Source organism: Patagioenas fasciata, chromosome Z (genome assembly GCF_037038585.1).
Source record: "Patagioenas fasciata isolate bPatFas1 chromosome Z, bPatFas1.hap1, whole genome shotgun sequence".
NCBI classification, from domain to species: Eukaryota; Metazoa; Chordata; class Aves; order Columbiformes; family Columbidae; genus Patagioenas; species Patagioenas fasciata.
The window spans coordinates 19,977,907-19,986,048 of NC_092560.1; the positions used below are offsets into that span (position 1 = coordinate 19,977,907).

The window sequence follows — 8,142 nt, forward strand, 5'->3', positions numbered from 1 at the left end:
TGCAGGCCTGGGAAACTGCCTTGGCCCTTGCAGTGGAGACTGATAGGATATTCTCAGTGCTGGCTCTGTGAAGATGAGGAGTGCTGTCAGCCTCCACCCTCAAGCTTTGCGCAGCTGACCTGCAAATCGTTTAAATGTATCAAACAGGCAACTACAAATAAGACTTCTGTTGAATAAGTGTAGGCACTTGCACAAGGTGATACAGCAAATAAGTAGAATAGAGAGCAAAATCTCAGAAGTTTCTGATTCCCAGATTCATGCTCGTCTCACCAGGTCAGATTGCAGCCAACAGCAGCATGTATGACACACAAAGGTAATGTATACAATAGTAGATTTATAGTCCCACAATGCTCTTAAATGCCATAACCAGATCTCCCTAAATGTGCTTTCAAGTTCACTGAGTAACAATTTATAGGGTTTGGTGGGGTTTTTTTTGTGAAAAAATGTGTCATCTTGTCCCCTGAACAGATAGAGCATGCCTTGTACTGCCTGGAATGCCTTCAGTTTTACCATACAAGTAGTTTAGATCTCTTAGGACTTGTACTCTTTGTGATACCTGTGGTAAGTATAAGCTATCCACTGGATTATTTTTCCCTCTAGCTCAATGTACAGGATAAAATTCCTTCCACCCGTTGGAAAAAAAAATAGTTTTTCTGTTGTTTAGAAACTATATAGGTTTTAGTCTTCTCTTGCATTTTGCTGTGAAAAGAACAAGCACGATAGTTGTCTTATTAAAAGAATTATTGCTTAGGTTTATAGTATGCCTTTTACCTTGAAGGAACACAAAACACTTTTCAAATTGCAGCTTGGACCTGGCAGGCTTCTGTGCCCTCACAGTGTCCCATTGACTTGAATGATGTTCCCAACACATAAAGGTTTCTCCATATGGATCCACTTGCAGATCTGGCCCTCAAGGTACAATTTGTCCCTATGCCAAGAGAATAAAAGCACTTTGAAGAAAGGAAACTTTATACATTTCGGCTCAGAGTTTCCACCTGGGCATTGTTCCTTGTGGAAGAAGAGGGGTTATGAGCTTCCAAGAGCGATGGGTGTTCTAAGGTCTGCTGAAGAGCCCAGTGCCAGAGCTCAATTTCTTTCTGGTCCTGCTGCTTTCTGAGCAGTCATGTTGCCTTCCCTGCATACTGCTGCAGATGGAAGCTACCTCTCCTGCAGCCTCCTTCCATTCAGCTGAGGGAGCATGCACACACACATGTGCATGCGGCATGCATTTGCCGCCCTGGTGTTGAGGAGGATGGCATTATTCTCCCTCCACAAGGGGATGCTGGCAGTGCTGGAGATGTCAGTACTGCAGCTAAGAGTCTGTCCCTAAAGCAAGAAATATGCCTCAACAGGTGACTGAGCATAATCTCAGCAAAGGTCCCTGAGCAGTCTTCTAGAGAACTGAATGACGGAGAGAACCCAACTGCAGAGTCAGTACCTTCCTCAGTGTTCTTCCCTGGGGTGTAATATGTGGATGAGTTTCTCAGGTTCTTCACAAGTAGAAGTAGTTTTCAAGTGCTTTATAAACAGTGTTCAGTCTGTATGGCACCCTGTAGAAGGTCAGACACCCATTGACAGGGTGATTTGATGAGGAAGCATTGTCCCTCATTGGTACCATGGATGGAATTTAGCAGGCTGAATACGCAGAGGAGCTTGGTTAGCATATCCAGATTAATATCCCTACTCACTAAAAAATTGCTTAAAATATCTGGAGACTATAAGGGCAAACACTTTTACTTTAAGCTAAGTTCCAACCACAGTCCACATAAAAGCCCAAGCCTTTTGTTCATCGCTTTCTCTGTGTAAAGGTTATACATACCTGTTAGTATATGTAATTGGTCATACATTACATATGCAAGTGTATAAACTGCTCACATAATTTCCTGCAGAGTCTTCATTTACACCACTGACAGTTCCTGTCGCAGCTAAGAAACAGATAGGTCCGCCTCATGATTTAAGGGTCTAAAGAGAAGGGTTAAAATCTTACCAAATAATCTGCAAATTAGCGACATGGGGAAAAATGCTCAAATTTGGGCTTCTGAAAATTGTTTGCAGGCATGACATAGTGCAGCTGCCCCCATACTAAATTCATAGTGAATTTGTGGTAGCTTGTGGAGTAACTCCTTTTATGTAAAATTATATAACAAATGGTTTCACACAGTTCTACAAATAGACAATATAAACTTTTGTCTGTTAATATGGGCCCTTTGTTACTCTGGATAGGTGAAATACTCTATCAAAATAAACACATTAAAGTGTATTCTTTTAGAATACATTAGCTGAAGAAATATGTACGTCCAGTTAAACCCCCTGTTCAGCCTTTCCACTTGAAGCATGTGCTCATTAATTGCTTGAATGTTCCACATTGTCATAACTAGCTAGAAGCATCCTAGGTGAATATGCTCCATACAATCACCTCAGATCAATGCGGTGGTAGGTCTCCTTTCATCCTTAGTCCAATAACCCCCCTCCAACAACAGAGGTCCTTTGCAGGCACAGGGCTCTGATTTATGTTTAATGCAGCAGTGTTTTTACTGCTTTTGGCACAAGATGTTTGAAAGAGGTGAAAAAGACACACAGGCAAAAAGTCTGTTTAGAAAACAATTCCAACATAAGCACCATATGCTTTCAACTCATAGGCTCATTTCCAGGCAAGCCACCACAGCAAGCATGACAATTAGCTCCCTTTTTAATTTTTTGCCCTTTTAAGGGGGGTGGGAGGGTGGGTGGCAGCATGTGTGTGTGAAGGGGTGTCATTTCCTTCCTATAGGATTTTTTTATTACTTTTTTTTTTAAAAAACTGTTTTTCTTTCCCGCTGCTGGTTTACAGCCTTGTATCTATCTACCCCTCAGGAGTTTAAAAGCCTCAAGTAAGTATTATTAGATTTTTTAACTATATTTTCTGATTGTGCGTGTGTGTATGCCTGTGTTGGAGGAAGTGAAACCCTCATGCACTAAGGAGCAGACTGGATTATATTGTCATTGGTCCACCCACTTCTGTGCAGGGACTGCAATTTTCACCAGCTGGGAACGTGACTCCACAGTGTCTCATTCACTCTTGGAAGTGCAGACACCAAAATTATGTTGCAGATAACTTTTGTATTTGGTCAAGTCTTTTGATGTGTACGTGGACTAGATTTCCTTTGACTGGGAAAAGAAAGCTCACATTGCTAAAATAAAGGTGGAAGCTATAAGAGGAAATACCAGAACTAGCTAATAGAACTCATCAGTTTTGTTACCCCTTTGTTCTGTGTTACTGATGGTCAGGATGAAACTCTTAATGGCTTCACCAAAATAAGACATTTTTGCTGCAAAGGTTTTGTCAGAGTTCAAGGGAGATATGGTTTTACACGGGAGCATTACCAATGTCTCACCAAGAACTGGGATGTTAAAGTCTCCCCAACTTTTAAGATTAAAGTTATTTTTATTTTTACAGGAATTCACAGCCATGTACAGCAACAGGGAGCAAAAAAGTCTTCTTTGTGCTTCACAAGTATAGGAAGGTGGTGCTTAACAGTGAGCGGTAGCCATGATCATCAAACACTTGGAAAAAACAGCATTTAAAATTTATACAGCATCTAATCTACAACTGCAGGTTATCCATTCCTCTAGTGCAAGATACATATCACCGTTGGTTGAACAGTAATGGCTGAAAAACTGCTTTTTTACTTAAATTATTGAATTAATAATATGCCATTTTAATAATCTGGTCAAAGTCTATGTATGGAACAATGTATTAATTGGTGCTTTTGCACTGAGTCTCAAGAAATTGTTTGTAAATAATTTTTGAAGTTTCTTGGCCAGTTCCTCTGCATGTGGTCTGCAGGGTTTTCCAGGGTATCCATGTTCTTAAAACAGCACCTTTCTAGGGCAGAGGAATACTCACTTCTGGGAGCATGTGGAGCCCCATTAAGCTGGCTGCTAGATCTGCGGAAGGAAACAAAGTTTACGTTAGAAATGAATAGGCCTGTAATGTGAACAGCCCCCTGTATTCCCTCTGCCATGACCTGTACTTGGAAAATACCACATTGTTCTCCCAGGTCTTTCTGAGGGAGATGTCCTTTCCTTTCCTTAAAAAAAAAAAAAAAAAAAAAAAAGCTGGAAAAAAAGGGGAAAATTCAGACATAATGGGGAGGGAGGGGAGGACAATGTAGGGAAATGTGTGCTTTTCCTTTTTTTTTTCAAAAACTAATTGGAAACCCCAAAAGCTAATGCCAGTGACACCATCTGCCCAAGGATCTCAAGGCATTTTACAAACATCAGTAGACTTGACTGTCACAGGCAGGAGCATCACTTGCCAGGAGTTAGCTCATGTTTAGCAGCGTGCTGGGAGGTTAGCTGGCACACAAGTGAGTGGTCTGGTACAGCCCTGAGGAGTTTCCTGCACTAATGGTGTCAGCCTCCTTGGACACCCTCCTCCAAAGTCCTGGCTGACAGCACAAACTCTTAAGAAAGGGTGAATTGAGGTCTGTTTAAAAGATGGCTTTTCTTTTGTGCAAAAGGCAGCAATCTTTTTGTTCAGTCTTTCCTTTTCTTCTGGTGTGACAGAGATGTCAGCCGAGGGAAAAACAAGACAAGATGATCCCAAGAGATGTCGCTTCCACCAGTGTGTGATGACTGTGCCAGAGTGCTGCGCCGCACGGAAAACTGTAAGGGGAAAATATTTCTGATAATAACAATATGACACTAGAAGAGAGAGGAGGAGGAGAGAGAATTTCTGGAATGAAGGGAATTAGCTGGGGGTCAGGGGCTGGGAGCATGAATGATGAGATGGAGTCATAGAAAGAAATCTAGATGATCAAGGTATCTTTTTTGAGTTGTTTTTTGTTTTATTTTGGTTTTAAATTTTAATTGGGGGTGGTTGTGGGGGGGTGTCTTCATTTGCTTGCTTGGAAACTGGAGACAGGAAACTCAGGTTTGGAACTTCCCACTAAACCACGTATAAGTCAAGATGCAGATCCGAACAATACAGTACTGCCTGTGCAAAATCAAATTTTCCCATCTCTGTACTCTGTGCCTACCTTGGCTTTTGCAGCCTCTGCCCCTTCCTTGCCCAATCTGCCCTTCAGTCTGTGTCTGGACAATACTTCATGTTGGTTCATGAAATCCTATCAATCCACTCTGTTTTTTCGAAAGTATCAGACTAGCAATCACGTGTCTGCCCCATTGACCACAAACTCATATATCCTCCCACCTCCTCCTCCCTTTTCTTCTTTTTTTTTTTTCCCTGGCAATTAAAAAAAGTAAAATCTAAGACCAAACAAATCAATGTTTACAGATTTGTAATAAGTTTCTTTCTATTTATTTATTTATTTCCTCTTTAGTCGCTAAAGAAGCAGCAGCAACTTGCAAGGAGCAGTTGTTGCCAGAGGGTGAATCATAGCTATATTGATTTGATTATGTAAAAGCTCAGAGGAACCTGAAGCCAGATACAGAAATATCTCATAGCCCAAACCCTGTGGGACACACACTAGTAAAAAAGCAATCTTTATATTGTTCCTGATAAAAGCATCATTAGTTTCCTCACAGTGAAACCATTTCTCTGCTGATACAGTATATGGTTTTCCTTTTCTCTAGAATCCACTCAAACATAATTAACACTCAGTTACGAGACTTCAGCTTCCCTCTGGAGTGCACGTTTTGAGGCCAGTGAGAGCGTGGGCACGGAAGCCTGAGTGCCTCTGAATCACTGGCTCTCTCCCCGCCGGAGCAGGGGTCTGGCCCCAGGGCATGGAACGCGCTGGACCCGCAATGCAGCATCTTCCCTGAGGCCCCTGGTTGCCCCTCTGGTGGGGCTGTGGATGCCCAGCACTCCCGTCATTGCTCTGCCAGCAGCTCTGTCTCTTACTCCCTTCCAGGCTTCATACCACAACAAAGACAAGAAATCCCACAAACACAGGCACACAGACCTGCACAGGCAGACCCGTTCCCAGCTTGTCACAACAAAACACCCAGGTGTGTGGTTTTCAGCAGAGCAGCTCCTTGCAGGCCCCCCAGCACTGGGGGAGCACTCTGCCAATGTGCTTGGCTTGAAGGTGGAGTGGAAAAGGGGTAAGCACAAAAGGCAGAAAGGGTTTGAACTAAAACACTATGGACAACTAAGACTATACAGTTTTACTCATGCTTCGCTTAGCCATGTGGCTAATATCTGGGCAGACTGAAATCAGGAGAGGCAAATTCATTCACTTCGGGTTTTTCTGTGTATGATGAAGGAAAAGTATGATCCTGCCTTGCAGAAACCTATCCTGCTTGTACATGCTTTCATGATAGACAAAAGATGTATTTTGAGTCAGTCTACTTCACTCACCTCTGTTTTTTTCTTATCAATTTCAGTCTTCTTTTGGCCCAAAGGAAAATGCCAATGAACTTTAGCATCCCTGATTTGAATCTGCAACGAGGGATTTGACTGTAAGATAATGTTAAGTGTTACCATGGTACTTAAGGTGATACTAGATAGACATGGCACAGCTATGGTACTAGCTAAAATACTGCATGCTTCAGAGAGGAAACCTTGTGTGGGTGGGAGAAGGGAGAGGAAAGAAGGAGTCATTTCAGTGGTTACACCTGTCTTCTCTTCAAATCAATGTGAAGACTCCTCAAGGAAACTTTAAGACATCTGGGAGTTTTGCTGACAACTCTGAAGGATTCATACACACACAATTGAAACAATGCCAGAAAACTCTAAATGTCTAAATGTGATGGGGTTGGGGGGTCATTTTGCCTAGTTGCAAAAGCCTTCAATGCTGTTGCAGCATCACTAACGTGTTTCCATTTCGCCCTCTTGAACTGCCGAGCAACTGGCAGTGCTATTAACCAGCAAATGATCCTTTTTTTTTGGTCTTTCTCTCAGTCCCATTCATTTTTTTTCTTTCTCAGAGCTGTTCCATTCATTGGCCACAATCCTGGCTGGCATACCCCTTGAACTCTTCAGAAAGTGCCACATAGCTGCACACAGGCTAAAGCACAACATTTAGGAGGCTTGTAAAATCAAGCCTGCTGAGCACTTTGCATAACCAGTGCTTAAGAAGAAAGGCTGTTCACATAAATTATTTATTCACCCTACCATTTGCAGTGATTTCTTCATTATCAACACAGGAATAACTCCAGTGGTTTCAGGTCTTCTTACCTGCCTCTGCGGCACCTACAGAAGTAGGTGTGAGACTGTATAGCACAGCGGATGCAGGATAGCAACCTGCCTGCCTGATTAACTTGCTCAAGTAGGACAACTGCTCACAGCCACTTCTATTTTCCATTGTAATATACTGCTGCATCCCAAAGAGTGCTGAGTGCCTTCAGTTACAAGGAAGTCAGAAAATACTGTCCTCAGCAGTGGGAGCTGACCCCAATCCCTCTCTTCTAGGACTGGCCCTGACGTGTAGTCTCTGAATATCTTTTAGCACAAAGGTGAGGACAAATCTCATTAAAAGAGGGATTCAGTTATTGGAGGAGCCAGTGATTCACCCATCTTTTATTCATTAACATAGGAAGCTTTCAAGCAATTATTAAGTTCACTATGTGTTTTTACTCTGAATTCTGAACAAATATATGTAGTTGAACCACGTGGATTGGGAGTCTTCTCCTGACACACCTGTGGTCTTCAGTGGTACCTTAAGAGAAAAATCAGGATTTTGCATGACCTTTGCAATTTGAGGGAGCTGCTAGCATGGCCTACAGCATTACAAGTCTGTCCAAATCATCAATAGATACCTGTTCCTTTAGTTCTCACAGCATTCAAAGTAGATGAACCTGACATCTCATTTGTGGCCAAGAAGAGCTGCTCACATTTGATGGATGGCATGTGATCTGAACACATTTGTGCTCAAAGAACCTAGAGACTCCCCCAGTCCATCCTCTCTGAAATCCTCAAAACTTTGACCCAAGAGCAGCTGGGATGTTCAGAAGCAAGGCACATAAGAAAGCCTTGTATGGGAGAGAGTAAAAGAAATACACGCATTTTAAGCAAACACCGCAGTTTTGGAGTAGCTGACAAACAATTTTTTAATAGATTTACTGACTGTAATACTCTATAATTAGAATGGTTTTGATTAGAATTCGGTTCCATATGTTTTAACCCACAAAGCCAGATTCCACCTTATTTCATCTGAAAATCTAAGCATTTCTGGTTTAGAGAACATTTGTGCT

At 42.2% G+C, this 8,142-nt stretch overlaps 1 long non-coding RNA gene across 1 annotated transcript in view; it reads right to left on the reverse strand.

The window, feature by feature from the left end:
- Positions 1-4,585: 4,585 nt before the first annotated feature.
- The window catches only part of LOC139826529 (uncharacterized), a 12,251-nt gene continuing 8,694 nt past the window's right edge, over positions 4,586-8,142 (reverse strand). The window contains exons 2-3 of the long non-coding RNA XR_011736648.1: positions 6,308-6,388; positions 4,586-4,647 (exon numbers count right to left, since the gene is read on the reverse strand). This is a non-coding gene — a long non-coding RNA (uncharacterized lncRNA). The remainder of the gene's footprint in view (positions 4,648-6,307; positions 6,389-8,142) is intronic.